Source organism: Rana temporaria, chromosome 4 (assembly GCF_905171775.1).
Source record: "Rana temporaria chromosome 4, aRanTem1.1, whole genome shotgun sequence".
NCBI classification, from domain to species: Eukaryota; Metazoa; Chordata; class Amphibia; order Anura; family Ranidae; genus Rana; species Rana temporaria.
In genome coordinates, this window is record NC_053492.1 from 135927597 (window position 1) to 135945709 (window position 18113).

Sequence of the window (18113 nt, forward strand, 5' to 3'; positions counted from 1 at the left end):
CTCACTCCTGGCAGGTGGTGCCTGCCTGCCCTCCATGGCGTTGGCCAGGCGGGTGAGCACAATGTTGGTTTGTGCCAACATCCGCAGCTGCCGGGTGGTAGTGTTCCTTTGTTGCCGCCAGTTTCGTCTCCCCTCCTCCCGCACAGCATCAGTGTTGGCCTCCACCGCACCTGCCAACCTGCTCACCTCCGCTGTGAGCAAAGCGGTGGCGCCCTGCTGCTCTACCATGCAGGTGACCATGGCTCCACAGTTCGTGCTGACTTCCTCCAGGCTCTCTGTGTCTCTTTTCCCCCGGTCAGCATGCAGGGTGAGGGCCTGCTGCACAGAGGAGGAGGAGGATGCCAGGCTGTCCGCCACCCGCCTCAAATCACCCACCATGGCCCCTATATTGCGGGTCTGCCGGGCCTGTTCCTCCTGCAGCCCTTCTCGGAGGCTGGAGGGTACACCCCTCGTTTTGGAAAGAGCCTTAGTGGGAGGAGAGGCTGGGGCCCGTACTGAGGGAGAAGAAGGGGAGGGGGTCACACTGGTGGTAGGGACACTGGAGGGGGCGACAACGGTGGGAGGGACAATGGTGGGAGGGACACTGGAGGGGCTTGCCCTGGAGGGGGATGACGTTATGGTCGGGGGGGTGGTGGGGAGGTCAGGGATGGTGGGATCCTCCTGGAGGTAGACAGAGTCCTCCTGGTGGAGGTCAATAGACTCCTCCACCACTTCCTCCTCCATAGATGGACTATGGCCGCTCTCCTCCTCCACCAACATACAAGGACTTGCATGGGGGTTGACTGGACCCCATGATGATGTGGGGATGGTGTGGGTCGCCCTGCAGCCGAAGACGGCCCAGCTTCATCCTCAACATCTGTGGATGACACAAAAAAACACATGTTGCTGGAGACACACACTTGTCACATGTTCCCTTCTATCCCCTCCCATGATACACAGCAAATATGAGAAAAAACACACTTGTTACCTGTTCCCTTATACCCGCTCACATGTTCCCTTCTACCCCCTCCCATGATACACAGCAAATATGAGATAAAACACACTTACCTGTCCCCAAGTCCCCAACAGTGGAATCATAACCTGGGACTCCCTCCACCTGCTCCAGGGCGAAACTTTGGGCAATCACCTCCTCCTCCGCATTTAAACGTAAAGAGCAGGCTGGTCCTCCTCCCATGCCCCTGGTATGCTTGCGTATTAGGACCATTTTGTCCCGGACCCGACGCCGCATGTCGTTTAACTTTTTCTGTATTTCGTCCCAGGTCCTCTCCTCATTGCCCAGCGCATTCACGTCTAAAGTGATGGCATCAAAGATTGCCCTCCTTTGGGCTGTGGTGGTGTTCTTCCTCTGGGCACCATACAGGACAGCAGTATGGCGAGTGAGTGCCGCCAGCATAATTTCCATCTCAGAGAGATTAAAATAGTTTTTTATTTATTTTTTCCTACGAGGAGGTGCCATCTCAAATAAAGGGCAAAATTACCTTGCTCGGGGGGGGGGTGGAAAAAGCAGGATGTAATTTTGAACAGGACATGCACAGGTCTGACCCTATTTATTTGCTCAGTGCAAGCAGGTGGGCCGGCGTTGCCCAGGAGAAGGACAGGCGCAGTTGCACGCATGAGCACACGGGAGCGTTCGATCTGCGCATGCGTGCGCCGGACGCAAGCCACTGCTGAGCGGACAGACCATCATTTGCATAGGGACACACCCACTTTCACTTGCGCTGGCTTGCGCCCTCAATTTTGGCTTACACAGGCGCAAATTTACACACAAAAGGCATCCTGAATCAGGTGGCAATCTTGCCCAATTGCGCCGGCGCAGAGCAATTGAGCTGAGCTGCACAGGTGTAATTAATGGGCAAATCTACCTGAATCTACCCCTTTATGTTCTAGGAAGAAAATGATGCTCTTAAAGGGGTGCATGGGTGAAGCCAGCCTTCCGCGAGGTAACCTAGCTATACAGAGAACCGGTTGCTCCCTTCATACCAGCTGCATCTCTTCACATCAGTGAACGCTCTGGTACCAGCAGGATGATGTACAGAGGCTAGGGTAAAATCCATAAAGGACATGCTCACTTCCTCCAAGATGGTGGCTTCTCCATCTTCCCTCACGAACACACCACACTCTCATAAGAAAGCATAGTTAGCAGTAGAGAGGATGGTGACTTCAATACTGACTATACAGCTACTCCTTTTGCACTGCAGCCCAACCTGACCTCTTTGCAGCCATAAGCCCCATACACACGGTCACACTTTTTGCCAACCAACTACAAAATCTGCAAGTTTTCTAATTTGTCTGACCGTGTGTACGCTCCATCGGACCAACTTTTTCGGGTTTCATCCAACACAAAGTTGGGCCTGCAAACGGACCAACTTTTCGGCAACAAAAGTCTGATGGTGCCTTGTCTGACTGTGTGTACAGCAATCCAACCAACTTTTGGACAAAGTGCAAATACACATGCTCAGAACCAATGTTAAAAGCAACAAACAATAGCAGAAGTTAACCAAAGGGTGGCGGTAAAGAGCAGAAAATAGCAAAAAAAACACGTGATGTTAGGAAAGTTTTAGAAAAGTTTGCAGACAAGTCTGACTGTGTGTATGCTAGGGGTGTGGCCGGACAAATCAATTAGGAAAAAAATCCAAGGGAAATTTTGTTGGATGTCTGACTGTGTGTATGAGCCTTTACAGTAAATACTTTCAATTGAGAAGATGTTACAAAAGGCCCTGAAGCTAACCTCAGACCAAATCACTGATAGACTGTCCAGTGAGATCCACGAGGTAGACCAGTGCATGGTGGATTTAGAACAGTGGGTTGATGATCTGGATGCTCTAACAACTGTGCTGAGAAATTGGAGGCTCTGACCAGGCCATTTTTTGCTTTACGGCACTGCGTCAATTTAACTGACAATTGCACGGTCATGGACTTCCACAAAATCTTCCTCACAAAATATAGTGGCCCTGAAAACCAACTGCAGGTTCTCATGTGGTGGTACTTGGTCCCTGCCAGGATCGTTAAGTTCTTCCAAAGTTACTCCCCACATGTTTTGGAGGCTGCAGTACAGTTGATACGCACCTCTACAAATCATACTGCATATCCCTGGTGAACGTGGACATGTTGGATACATTTTGAAATGATGGAAACATATTAAACTATGCTAAGCCTCCAACTCTACCCAGATAAAGTAAAATAGACCTGTAATCTGTGATAGAGAGTCCCCCTTCCTCTCTCACCCATCCCTCAACTTTTTTTACCCACCTACTCCCCTCTCTCCTTCCTCCCTTCCCATCCAACCTCTCCTCCCTCAGTCCTTCCCCCTCCTCTTTTTTTTTGTTATCCCTGTCCTCTTTTCAGTTTTGGTAAAAAATTAACTGTGAAATCAGTTATGGATTGTTCCACACAATCTCTCAACTCCTGTAGTTCTTTTTTAGACTAATAATTTAGATGAATGCATGCTAGTACATATGCCTGCAGTGACACTCTCAGGGAGAGGAGCATGTCCTTTAGCATTGTATTGGAAACTTGCTTCCCACTAGTGGGGAATGAGGTAATAGTAAGGTGACCAGATTTTTTAAATGAAATCCGGGGACATATTTTTTTTTACTAGTAATGGTGGCAATCAGCGACTTTCTGACCCACCTCACAGCCTCTCAAGTCTCACTCTCCGGGCCCCGGCTACTACTGGATAGGGAGCGGAGGAAGATCACTCCGCCAGGGAAGGCAAGGAGATAGGCAGGTGGCTGGCCAGGATTTGAGCCAAGGTGGAAGAACATGCAAGCGAAGCTGAATGGGCATGTGCCCGAAACTGAAGAAATATTCCCTTCGCTCCGACCAGCACATGATCATCAGAAAGGGGCACAGATAATGGGAAAAATACAACCCCCCTATGCTAGTAGGCACGGCGGATCAGGGGGTGTGTAATTCTAATTTTTTATTTTAATTCTGCCCTCACTGTCTTTGAAATTGCCCCTGCCCCCTATTAAATCCAATCTGGGGACAAAACCAGGGACAGACTTGGTCCGGGGACAGTGTCCTCAATCAGGGGACTGTCCCTTGAAACTGGGGATGTGTGGTCACCCTAGGTAATAGGGTCTGGATTAATTAGGGCTAAAATTGCACCTGCTCCAGTGCTTATCTCTGATTGCAGCTTGCTTGTCATTGTCTCCTTTCTCAACTTTATTGGGCTTTTAAAAAGGTAAGAGATGCAGAGTTGGGAAGGTACAGTTCTCCATCTGCCAGTGCTGCTGCAGCAAAACAGCGATGTAAAGCCACAACTAGAAGTCTGGAGCTGAATGGGAACCGCCGCCATCTTGGTGAAGTCTTCTGTTTACTGTCTGGAAGAAACCCGACAGTTTCTGCAGCTGTGGGGGGTTCCCTTCTGGGCCTAGGCATGCTGTAAGGTGTCAGAAGGCAGTGGAGAGTGTCCAAGCTGTTTGTCCAAGCCGGCTCTGTGATGTGGCATTATTTCCAGGATGATGTTCATCTTGCTGGATGGAAGCCATGCATTTTTTTCAACTTACAACATTAACCACTTCAGCCCCGGACCATATTGCTGGTCAAAGACCAGAGCACTTTTTGCGATTCGGCACTGCGTCGCTTTAACTGACAATTGCGCGGTCAAGCGACGTGGCTCCCAAACAAAATTGGCGTCCTTTTTTTCCCACAAATAGAACTTTCTTTTGGTGGTATTTGATCACCTCTGCGGTTTTTAGTTTTTGCGCTATAAACAAAAATAGAGCGCCAATTTTGAAAAAAATGAATATTTTTTACTTGTTACCATAATAAATATCCCCCAAAAATATATAAAACATTTTTTTTTCCTCAGTTTAGGCCGATACGTATTCTTCTACATATTTTTCGTAAAAAAATCGCAATAAGCGTTTATTGATTGGTTTGCGCAAAAGTTATAGCGTTTACAAAATAGGGGGTAGTTTTTATGGCATTTTTATTAATATTTTTTTTTACTAGTAATGGCGACGATCAGTGATATTTGGCATTTTTATAGCGATCAGTGATATAAAAATGCATTGATTACTATAAAAATGCCACTGGCAGTGAAGGGGCTAAAACTAGGGGGCGGGGAAGGGGGAAGGGGTTAGGTATGTTCCCTGTGTGTGTTCTAACTGTAGGGGGGTGGACTCACTAGGGGAAATGACTGATCGCTGTTCATACATTGTACAGTATGAACAGACAGTCAAGCATTTCTCCCCTGACGTGACCATGCCCCATATATGAACTGACAGACATCACAGATGACACAATGGTGGGAGCCAGTATCGGAGGATGACTGGGTCGGCGGCAGAGAAGATAGCTGAGGCAGAGAAGACAGCAGCAAAGGGAGAAGACCAGAGGAAGAATACATCACTGGAGGGAGAAGCAGAAGACTGGAGGAAGAACACATCACTGGAGGGAGAAGACAGCAGCAAAGTGAGAAGGCTGGAGGAAGAACACATCACCAGAGGGATAAGGAGAAAACTGAAGGAAGAACACATAACCAGAGGGAAAAGAAGAAAATCAGAGGAATGGGAGAAGACAGCAGAGGTGGGGCAAGACCAGAGAAAAATTACATGCTGGAGCTACAACAGGGAGGGGACATTCTTCACCTTCATTAAAGGACTTAAAGGTCAAAAATCGTCTCTTGTTTTTTTTGTTTACACGACTCTGCTTATTTAGGGGTGAATGGGTAGGGGTACAATGTACCCCATACTCAGTCACATGTGGGGGGTGGGATCTGAGGACCCCTTTGTTAAAGGGGGGCTTCCATATTCTAATAAGCCCCCTGCCCGCAGACCCCCACAACCACCACCCAGGGTTGTCAGGAAGAGACCTTGTCATACATATTATCATCTTTCTCACTTTTAGTGGGCTAAGTCTTCTTAGCTGTCAGTGACACTGAGGTTTTACTTAATTTTACCACAGTAAACTAAAGCAGTGAAACTGCTTCTGTGTTTTACAGGAGTTTAAACTGTGAAATGTGTTATCACTTTATGACAATGATAGTAAAGCACTGATGTTTAGATCTGCTGTTTATACAACTGGAATGTGGTAGAAATGTGTCAGTATGGCATGAAGAACTTCCTTAAAGAGTAACTACACTTTTGTTGAGAAAAAAAAAACAATCCCCTCTGGGTGATCAATGTATATTGCAAGGATTTTAACAAACTGTGTTGCAGATTCCGACCTTTTGTTATTCTGAAGTAGGGATGAACCGAACACCCCCCTGTTCGGTTCGCACCAGAACTTGCGAACACACCAAATGTTCGTGTGAACTTTAGAAGCCTATTAAAGTCTATGGGACTCGAACATTTGAAATCTAAAGTGCTAATTTTAAAGGCTAATATGCAATTTATTGTCCTAAAAAGTGTTTGGGGACCTGGGTCCTGTCCCAGGGGACATATATCAATGCAAAAAAAGTTTTAAAAACAGCCGTTTTTTCGGGAGCAGTGAATTTAATAATGCTAAAAGTGAAACAATAAAAGTGAAATATTACTTATAAATTTCGTACCTAGGGGGGTGTAAAGTTACCATGTGAAATAGCGCATGTTTCCCGTACATAGAACTGTCCCTGCACAAATTGTCATTTCTGAAAGGAAAAAAAGTCTTTTAAAACCGGCTTTGCGGCTATAATGAATTGTCGGCTCTGGCAATTCAGAGCGAATTCATTCATGAAATGGTAGGGGTACAATGTACCCCATTACCAATTCACATAGGGGGGGCAGGATCTTGGGGTCCCCTTTGTTAAAGGGGTCTTCCAGATTCTGATTGGAATGAGCTACTGGTGACTGTGTCTTAGTATTGGCTCTTGGCGGATGTTGAACACGACCTGGGCTCTTCTGGTGACGTGATATGTTCCGCACTGAAACCTTGCCTACTGGCCTGGGCAACAGGAGATGGTGATTTGGAATGAGCTCTTGGCAGGCTTTGATTCTGCACTGTGCTATTTTTTCTGCAAAACCGAAAAAAGCATGCAGATATCTTTAAAAAAAAACAATAATAATAACAATAACAGTAATATTAAATACAATTTAAGTTAAAAATTAAATACCAAAAAGAAAAAAAAATCCTTTCCATTAGCTTCAGTGCTTGAGGAGGCTGGTACTAAGGCTAAAGGTCAGCCAAAGTAAAGTAAAAAGCAAATCCCATATAAGAGAAACAGTACAGAGCACAATAGAGATAAGGCACACCAGGCAAGACATAAGCCAACTTATGGTTAGCAGCAGCAAGAAGGATTCAGGCTGAAGCAGCAGCATTCCATGATGTGGAACTACAATTGCCAGCCAGCCTACAGATGTGCTGCCCATGATGTGTGAATACAAGCACCTTCCAGACACAGGTATGCCATCCCACACCTCCAGCAGTAATTTAAACTGCTTCAGCTGTAAGAACCCTCCAAAAAGGGAAAACAGGATCTCATGTGTATAGTGGCATAACCAATGCTCAGTCATTTATACTGCATGCAACAAAACTTTCCACACCAAGGGAACCCACTGCAGTGAGAGATTTACAGCCAAAACAAGGGGTCTTATTACCTGGGAGAGGCTGAACCTAGGAAGGTAATAAGAAAGGAAAGGTTTTTTTTTTTTTTTTTTAAAAGGTGTACAAAGCGAGAATGAAAAAAGAACACTGGTTGAGGGAGGACAGACGCACTTCATGGGCTAGGAAAGAGGTTGTCCTGGAGGGGTCAGAAGGGGGCAGAGTGGACACTTTGTAAGCTTGCCATGGGGAGGTCCAGGAAATTAGAATTGTTTGTGTGTTTTCAGCTTAGGCACATTGGCCCAGATTCACATACATCGGCGCATATTTATGCCACCGTAGCGTATCTCTTTTACGCTACGCCGGGCGCAGCACACAAATGCAAGCAATGGATTCACAAAGCACTTGCTCCCACTCGCTGTTAAAGATACGCTGGGTTTCCTCGGCGTAAGCCAGCGTAGGTGGAAGTGGGCGTGAGCCATGCTAATGAGGCGTGACCCCATGCAAATGATGGGCCAAGTGTCATAGAAGTACTTAAAATGAACGGCGCATGCGCCGTCCCGTGGCCGCATCCCAGTGCGCATGCTCAGAATCACATCGAAACAACTGCCTAAGATACGTTGAATCACTGCCTACGACGTGAACATAACCTACGCCTAGTCATATTCACATACAACGTAATTGACAAAAGATACGATAGATTGTGTTCCCTGGTCCATACCATTGCATGAGTTGCGCCTCCTATATGGGGAATAACTTTACGCCGGACGTACAACTTACGCAAACCGCGCATGTTATGCGCCGGGCGCAAGTACGTTTGAGAATCGGCGTATCTCCCTCATTTGCATATGTGCATAGAAAATCAATGGGAGCGGCAAATGCGCCCAGCGTAAATATGCGCCGACGATACGCCGGTGTAGGAAAGTGACGTTGGTCGGATGAAGCCTATTTTCAGGCGTATCTCAGTTTATGGGCACGGCGCATAGATACGACGGCGCATACTTACACTTATGCAGCGTAACTGGAGATACGTCGGCGTAAGTGCTTTGTGAATCCGGGCCATTGTGTTTGTCTATTCTTATGATTTAAATGAGGATCAGATCATATTTTATGGTAAATTACTGCAGAAAAACTGTTAATTTCATGGGATTCAAACACTTTTTCTTACCACATGTATATCATTACACTTGCCTTTGATAAAAAAAAAAAAGTGCTATATTGGCTATTTGATTTCTTACTATTCTCTCATCACATCTCATTGGCATCCTGACTGATATTGACTGTTCTATTACTTTCTTTTTGTAATCTGCTCATCACTTTTTGTTACTATTTGTACTTTGTACCATGAAAAACGTCCTTAAAGCGGATGTGCCATTAAAAAAAATATTAAAAGCCAGCAGCTACAAATACTGCAGCTGCTGACTTTTAATATTAGGACACTTATCTGTCCTGGAGTCCAGCGCCGCCCGCAGCAGAGGATGAGCGATCGCTCGTCTCTCTGCTGCTCCCCCCGCCATCCTCAGTGAGGGAACCAGGAAGTGAATCGCTCCGGCTTCACTACCCGGTTCCCTACTGCGCATGCGCGAGTCGCGCTGCGCCCGCCGATTGGCTCACATGCTGTGTGCTGGGAGCCGAGTGTTCCCAGCACACAACGGGGGACAGATGGGAAGTCTGGAAAAACCCGTCTTTTGTCCAAGACGTGTGGCCAAAAGTGGGTGCAAATACCTGTCTTTAGACAGGTATCTGCACCCCCCTCCCCCCTGAAAGGTGTCAAATGTGACACCGGAGGGGGGGCGGGTTCCGATCAGCGCGAGTTCCACTTTAGGGTGGAGCTCCGCTTTAATAAACACTCTTAATAAAAGAAAAAGGAAATAGCTACCGACTACTGCTTTTTCATAGATTTCTTTAAATCTAAAGTCACCTAGTTTCATTTTTGTAAACTTATCCATACAACTGGAATTAAAGAACTCTAGCGGATACTGAGAAACTACTCCTGCTTGCCACATGTTCAGACATTTTTATTGCTTCTGATGCTAAACATATTTACGAAATGTGCAGGGCAGATGTCAACATAAAAGCAAACAAAACCTTCTCCTAGCTCTGAACCCAGGCTCTGCTACAATTTAATACAGTCTGAAAAGCTGTGATGAAGTTTTACTTTAGTGTCCTGCAAATTTTGGTTTAACCCTTTCATGCCTAAGCCCATTTCTGACATTAGTTGCTTACAAGTTAAAATCTGTGGTCCAGATCCACATAGCGAGTACGCCGGCGTATCTACTGATACGCCGGCTTACTTTCAAATTTCCCGCATCGTATCTTTAGTTTGAATCCTCAAACCAAGATATGATGGCTTCTGGGTTCGATCCGACAGGCATACGGCTTCGTACGCCTTCAGATCGTAGGTGCAATACTTCGGCGCCCGCTGGGTGGAGTTTGCGTCGTTTTCCGCGTCGGGTATGCAAATTAGCTTTTTCCGACGATCCACGAACGTACGCGCGGCCGTCTCATTCTCTTACGTCGTCTCTAGTCTGCTTTTCCCGGCGTATAGTTAAAGCTGCTATTTTGCGGTGTATAGATAGACTTGCCATGTTAAAGTATGGCCGTCGTTCACGCGTCAAAATTTTAATTTTTTTTTTTTGCGTAAGTCGTCCGTGAATAGGGATGGACGTAAGTCACGTCTAGGTTCAAAAAATGACGTCGTTGCGACGTCATTTCGCGCAAAGCACGGCGGGAAATTTCTAAACGGTGCATGTGAAGTTCAATCCGCGCGGGGACGCGCTTCATTTAAATGAATCACGCCCCCTACCCGCCGATTTGAATTCCGCCGCCAGAAATACACTACGCCACCGTAACTTACAGCGCAAAATCTTCCTGGATTTGACTTAAAGCCAGGTAAGATACGGCGGCGTAGCGTATCTTTGATACGCTGCGCCTATCCAATTATATGTGGATCTGGCCCTGTATTTTTTGCTAGAAAATTACTTAAAGGGGTTGTAAAGGTTTGTTTTTAATTTTCTAAATAGGTTACTTTAAGCTAGTGCATTGTTGGTTCACTTACCTTTTCCTTCAATTTCCCTTCTAAATGTTTTTTTTTCTTTGTTTTCTTTGTCTGAATTTCTCACTTCCTGTTCCTTCTCAGTAAGGTGTTCAGTCAGCTGTTCTAAATGACTTTCCACAACTCAGATGATGGTGGAAAGCTTACTGAGGAGAAACAGGAAGTGAGAAATTCCCACAAAGAAAAACAACATTTAGAAGGGAAATCAAAGGAAAAGGTAAGTGAACCAACAATTCACTAGCTTAAGGGAACCTATTTAGAGAATAAAAGACGAACCTTTACAACTCTATCTATCTATCTATCTATCTATCTATCTATCTATCTATCTATCTATCTATCTATCTATCTATCTATCTATCTATCTACAGAGAATCTAGAGAATAAAATAGTGATTGTTGCAATAATATATGTCACACGGTATTTGTGCAAGTCTTTCAAGCACATTTTTTTTCATTAATTAAAAAAAAAAAAAAACAGTAAGGTTAGCACAATTTTTTTGTATAATGTGAAGGATGATGTTACGCTGAGTAAATAGGTACCTAACGTGTTGTCACGCTTTGAAAATTTGCACACTCGTGGAATGGCGACAAACTGCAGTACCTAAAAATCTCCATAGGCGATGCTTTAATAAACAATTAACGGTTACCAGGTTGGAGTTACAGAGAAGGTCTAGTGCTAGCATTATTGCTCTCACTATGACGATCGTGGCGATACCTTACATGTGTTATTTGAACAACCGTTTACATATGTGGGCGCGACTTATGTATGCTGTGCTCGCAGGGACAGGGGCGCTTTAAACCTTTTTTTTTTTCTTTACATTGTGTTTAAAAAAAAAAAAACTTTGATCACTTTTATTGCTGTCACAAGAAATGTAAACATTTCTTGTTACAGTATTTGATGACCTACCAACCAGTAAGAATTCCGGATCTCACAGACCTGTTTTTTTTTCTTTAACCGCTTGCAGCCCGCCGCACGCAGATACAGTGACGTGTCACAGCAAGCCACGCCCCCTACAGTAAAAATCACTCCTTAGGGAACACTTAACCCCTACAGCGCCACCTAGAGGTTAACCCCTTCACTGCCAGTGCCAATTTCACAGTAAGCAGTGCATTTTTATAGCACTGATCGCTGTAAAAATGACAATGGTCCCAAAAATGTGTCAAAAGTGTCCGATGTGTCTGCCATAATGTCGCAGTTATTATAAAAATCACAGATCGCCGCCATTACTAGTAAAAAAAAATATTAATAAAAATGCTATAAAACTATCCCCTATTTTGTAGACGCTATAAGTTTTGCGCAAACCAATCAATAAACGCTTATTGCTTTTGCTTTTTGGGGGATTGCTTATTGCTTTTTGGGGGATATTTATTATCGCAAAAAGTAAAAAATATTGAATTTTTTTCAAAATGGTCGCTCTATTTTTTTATAGCGCAAAAAATAAAAAACGCAGAGGTGATCAAATACCACCAAAAGAAAGCTCTATTTGTGGGAAAAAAAGGACATCAATTTTGTTTGGGAGCCACGCCGTACGACCGCGCAATTGTCAGTTAAAGCAACGCAGTGCCGAAACGCAAAAAGTAGCCTGGTCATTTAGCAACAAAATGGTCCGGGGCTTAAGTGGTTAAGAAGCTCTCCTGTTCTCCACTCATTATCTGTATTAACTGCACCTGTTTATTCTTTTTACCTGTATAAAAGACACCTGTCCACACACTCAATTAAACAGACTCCAACCTCTCCACAATGGCCAAGACCCAAGAGCTGTGTAAGGACATTAGGGATAAAACTGTAGACCTGCACAAGTCTGGGATGGGCTACCGGACAATATGCAAGCAGCTTGGTGAGAAGGCAACAACGGTTGGCGCAATTATTAGATAATGGAAAAAGTTCAAGTTGACGGTCAATCTCCCTCGGGCTGGGGCTCCATGCAAGATCTCACCTCATGGGGCATCAACGATCACAAGGAAGGTGAGGGATCAGTCCAGAACTACACGGCAGGACCTGGTCAATGACCTGAAGAGAGCTGGAACCACAGTCTCAAAGAAAACCATTAGTAACACACTCCATCTTCATTAATTAAAATCCTGCAGCACACACAAGGTCCCTCTGCTCAAGATAGCGCATGTCCAGGCCCATCTGAAGTTTGACATTGACCATCTGGATGATGGAGGAATGGTAGAAGGTCATGCGGTCTTATGAGACAAAATAGAGCTTTTTGGTCTAAACTTCACAAGTATTTGGAGGAAGAAGAAGGAAGAGTACAACCCCAGGAATACCATCCCAACCGTGAAGCATGGAGCTGGAATCATCATTCTTTGGCGATGCTTTTCTGCAAAGGGGACAGGACGACTGCACCATATTGAGGGGAGGGTGGATGGGGCCATGCATCGCGCCAACAACCGCCTTCCCACAGTAAGAGCATTGAAGATGAGTCTTGGCTGGGTCTTCCAGCATGACAATGACCCAAAACAGATGATGTTCTTTTTGTAACGAAACATGTCGGGATGGACTGCTGTTGTTCCTGCTACCCTTTTTTTATGAGCTCAAGTTACTCTCTTGTTCCTGCTACCCTTTTTTATGAGCTCAAGTTACTCTCATTTAAAATAAATATTGATTTTTTACGCTATGTGCGTCCTGCTTTCTCTCTTTCATGCTTATCGGTTGGATTACTGATTTGCCCTCTGTGTGATCTGTTGAATATCGCTGCCTGCTGGGAACCACTTTTTAAACATCTGCTTGAGGTTTTGCCTTCATTGATACCGAATCGCATGACGTGTATGGTGTACCCGCTTCAGCATATCATCTTTAACAAAGCTTGATTGGCCTAGTAGGTATACACCTGTCTGGGTCCAATCGATCCGGTAAGCCCCTTGTCATAAGTGGTGGTGGACTTCTCACTTTTTCATACATTGGATTTTGTGTTTCTATTTATTCAGTGGAATTGATTCACGGATTTATCCAACATTATATGGACTTCCAATATACCATTTATTCACATGTGGTGTTGCATGATTTAATCTATATTGTTTATCATAATTTATTTCATTGTTAGCGCTACACTTTTCCACATATGGGTCTTCCAGCATGACAATGACCCGAAACACACAGCCAGGGCAACTAAGGAGTGGCTTCGTAAGAGGCATCTCAAGGTCCTGGAATGACCTAGCTAGTCTCCAGACCTGAACCCAATAGAAAATCTTTGGAGGGAGCTGAAAGTCCGTATTGCCCAGCGACAGAATCTCTATATAGAGGAGTTGGTCAAAATCACTACTGCAGTATGTGCAAACCTGGTCAAGAACTACAGGAAACGTATGATCTCTATAATTGCAAACAAAGGTTTCTGTACCAAATATTAAGTCCTGCCTAAGTGCACTCACGCACGTACATGCACACAAGGAACGTGCGCGGAGGAGTGTGCACGTCCACGGGAGCGCATCCACGCTTTCCTTTAGTGCCAGGTGGCCTATTTAAGGGGCGCACCAGTCTAGTGCTGACAGATCTCAGCTGTTCCTGTACCCGTATCCTGTTGTTTACCTGCCTGTCACCTGCCTGTCACCTGTTACTGAACCTTGGCCTTCCCTGACTCAAAAGGACTTTGTTACACTTGTAATTATCGGTTCCTGATCTCGGCCCCCTATTTGACCTTCCTCCTGCCTTATGACTTTGTACCCTGCTGCCCACCTGTTACTGAACCTGGCTACCCATGTGACTATGCTCCTGTCTCCTGTTTGGCTCTACTCTGCTTCCCGGGTATCTGCAACTCCATTCCTGAGACCTGCTGCGACTTGCTGCCTTCCAAGAGTCTCATCATCTGCTTCAGGCTTCCAGGGCTACATTTTGGTTCCTCCTGTCTCCACTCTCAGTGGGACCAGGGTCGGAGATACAAGAGAGGCTGACCTTGTCACTTCAGACTCATCCAGGTACAGGCATACCTCGCTTTAAGTACACTCACTTTACATACACTCGCGAGTAAGGACATACCCGTGAGTGTATGTAAAGTGCCTTACAAGTACTGTACAGACATTTTGCAGCCACAGTAGAAGGAGCTAAAGCTCCGAGAGCATAGCCCGTCCTGTTCCAGTGTGCCCCTGACACCCCCAATACAGACCCTGAGACCTTAACTACAGCTCCTGACACCCCCACTACAGCCTAGAAGTGAAAAAATACATTGTTTCACTTTTAGTACATTTTCGTTTTACATACATGCTCTGGTCCCATTAGGTACTTAAAAGTGGGGTATGCCTGTACGTGACATTAAATTGTGCAATAAAATGCAAATTAATAACATAAAAGTCATAACATTTAATTCTCACAGTTGAAGAGTACCTATGATAACAATTACAGACCTCTACATGCTTTGTAAGTTGGAAAACCTGCAAAATTGGCAGAGTATCAAATACTTGTTCTCCCCACTGTAGTTGATACACTCTTTCCAGCATCACACATATGCATACTTATACAGCAGTAATCCAAATAGCATCGCCATATTTTATCATTGTGTAATACAGATATGACATTATACACCATCATTGTACACTTTTTAATCAAAATTGGGGACTCGTGAGGTTTCTGTGCATGTGTAGTAGCTTTTCATTTACCCTTAGCCTTAGCAAGAATAAAATGCAGAGGCCTATCAGAGATGTATGTGGTCTAGCACCCTGGGCCCCATTCAACCATGTGCCTGAAGTAGCTTCACTAAGAGCACTTGTCTAAGTTCTACCAAGGATCATACTTTGCTATGAATATCAAATCGTTTGCATCCATGTTGTCCCACTAATTGAATGTAGTTATTCTAATTTTAAGGTAGCCTTTAAGGTTGAAAAGATTTTCAATACATTTATGCCTTTGTTGAGAATACAATTTTTTGTGCACAACCCAATGATTATCCAAAACACACAGTAACTGACAAGTACAACAGCCATGTGGCTGACTAAAGAGATAATAAGACATCATTTTCTTCCGCATAGTCTACTTTTAAGTTTTCCTAGTCTAAAAACTTTCAAAGTATATATAGAGGAACTGATATATAAGATTAATGGTTCTTTAAAGATAACTATAGGAACTGTATTGTTACCCATTAAACAATAAAACCATTTATTATAATGTCCTTAACAAGTCATCAGACCATTGTTTAGAAGATTTAAAAACTTCTTATGCATTGGTCAAAATATCTTATAAGAGCTGCAAGGTCATAGGTTGCCTTCTTTGTATTGCAGGCAGCTTCAGTGAGAGATTTAAAGGTAGAACATCATAGAGACAAACGTCAGTGTTATTCTTAACATCAATACATAAAACATGCTTCTATTCTGGAAATAAAATGGCTTTGAAGTGTTTAACAAGAATCAAATTAGAAGTCTTTAAATGGGTCCTTACATAAGAGACCACAGTTGGAGAATTGCATCCTTTCACAGAGGTTCAAGAAGAATCTGAAGAAACAGTATAGAATGCAGAGCCTGAGAAATTCAAATAATAAATGGATATTTGAAGATGAATTACCAGGATGCTTTAATGGGAAGATCGATGTGAGATAGCAGCATGTAGGTTTTTAAAGGAAGTCATGTGCACTGAAACTTAAGCAGGATGAACACTCTATGGAATGCAAGGCATTTACATAAGACAAAAAAATCATGGCTTTTTTTTAGTTTGAAGCATATGAAATACACACTCAAATTTAAGAAATGAGGTTCCATGGCTGAGTGGCAACAGACAATAAGACACAATTACAGTATATAAGCAAATAACACTTAAGTATTACAAGCTTATATGCAATGAAGGAACTCCAGAAACAAAAATCCTGAAATTGCCGATCATTAAAATAAAGAGATTATATAGCTATACATAAGTAGCATCTAACATACTTTTAAAAGAGCCTTAATTATCTGTAGAGCGGTTTGCAAAATCAATGGAATTAGAAGGTTAATTTCTGCATCAATATTAATCTCTATGGGGAAGGGATACTTAATAGATCATATTTTCTCTCAACTTATACAGTATAGTAAAAGCATAAATTACCTATTTATAGCATCAATGTAAAGTTTCATATTGTAAAAAAAAATATACAATAATATTCCTCATAACTGTTTTAAATGTTCTAATAAACATACATAAGGGGCCAGATCCACATATAATTGGATAGGCGCAGCGTATCAGAGATACGCTACGCCGCCGTTTCTTACCTGGCTTTAAGTCAAATCCAGGAAGATTTTGCACCGTAAGTTACGGCGGCGTAGTATATTTCTGGCGGCGGAATTCAAATCGGCGGGTAGGAGGCGTGATTCATTTAAATGAAGCACGTCCCCACGCAGATTGAACTGCGCATGCTCCGTTTCGAAATTTCCCGCCGTGCTTTGCGTGAAATGACGTCACAACTACGTCATTTTTTGAACTTAGACGTGACTTACGTCCATCCCTATTCACGGACGACTTACGCAAAAAAAAAAAAATTCAAATTTCGACGCGGGAACGAGGGCCATACTTTAACATGGCAAGTCTATCTATACGCCGCAAAATAGCAGCTTTAACTATACGCTGGAAAAAGCCGACTAGAGACAGCGTAAGAGAATGCGACGGCCGCGCGTACGTTTGTGGATCGTCGGAAAAAGCAAATTTGAATACCCGACACGGAAAATGACACAAACTCCACCCAGCGGGCGCCAAAGTATTACACCTACGATCCAAAGGCGTACGAAGCCGTACGCCTGTCAGATCGAACCCAGAAGCCGTCGTATCTTGGTTTGAGGATTCAAACTAAAGATACGATGCGGGTAATTTGAAAGTAAGCCGGCGTATCAGTAGATACGCCGGCATACTCCCTATGTGGATCTGGCCCCAGGTATGCATACTGTGCTTTTTTTGTCCATAATACTTTATGAGAGATCTTATGCACTGCATAGCAAAAGTTAGGAATGTGGAACACTTAGTACTTTGTTTTGGGGGGAGGATCATAAAAATGTAATGCATACTCAGATCTCTAGTGGTACTTAGTTTCATAATTTCTGATATTGTATTGCACTGGTTTCAGTCCTATAACTTATTTCAGTATTCCTCACAAAAAATCCAGTCCTTTCTGTGAGTTATAATCGTGACATTTTTTCCTCAATTACTTAAACCTCCTAACATAAACTCACCACAGAAGGAGTGAACTGGAGGAAAATCATGGGGAGAATGAAGGGTCAAAGAGGGCCTCCAGATGAAGCCACGTTGGTGGCTTAACGCGTAGAGGTTGAGCCTGGCATCAGGATCTTGTTCATTGGATTACATGAGATATATTCTGGATTTTTTTACATGCTGATGTTGTATTTAATAAATGTGAGTGCACTTTATGAAGCTGGATTTTGTACGGTTTTGTCAAGTTGATTAATCCGGGTACTGCACTATTGGAGGCTGCTTTTCTCTTTATATGTTAACTATGAGCTGCTTGTAAACTGTGTGGAGCCACTCTAGAAGGAGAACCAGATCACTCTTAAAGGAACCTGAGCATCATTATCTGATCCAGGAGATTGATTTCCCTTTATGCATGCACTTCACTTGGTGAATGGAGCACAGTTTGTGAAGTGGCAGAACACTGTGTGTTGTTATTACTGAAGCACCTTATTGA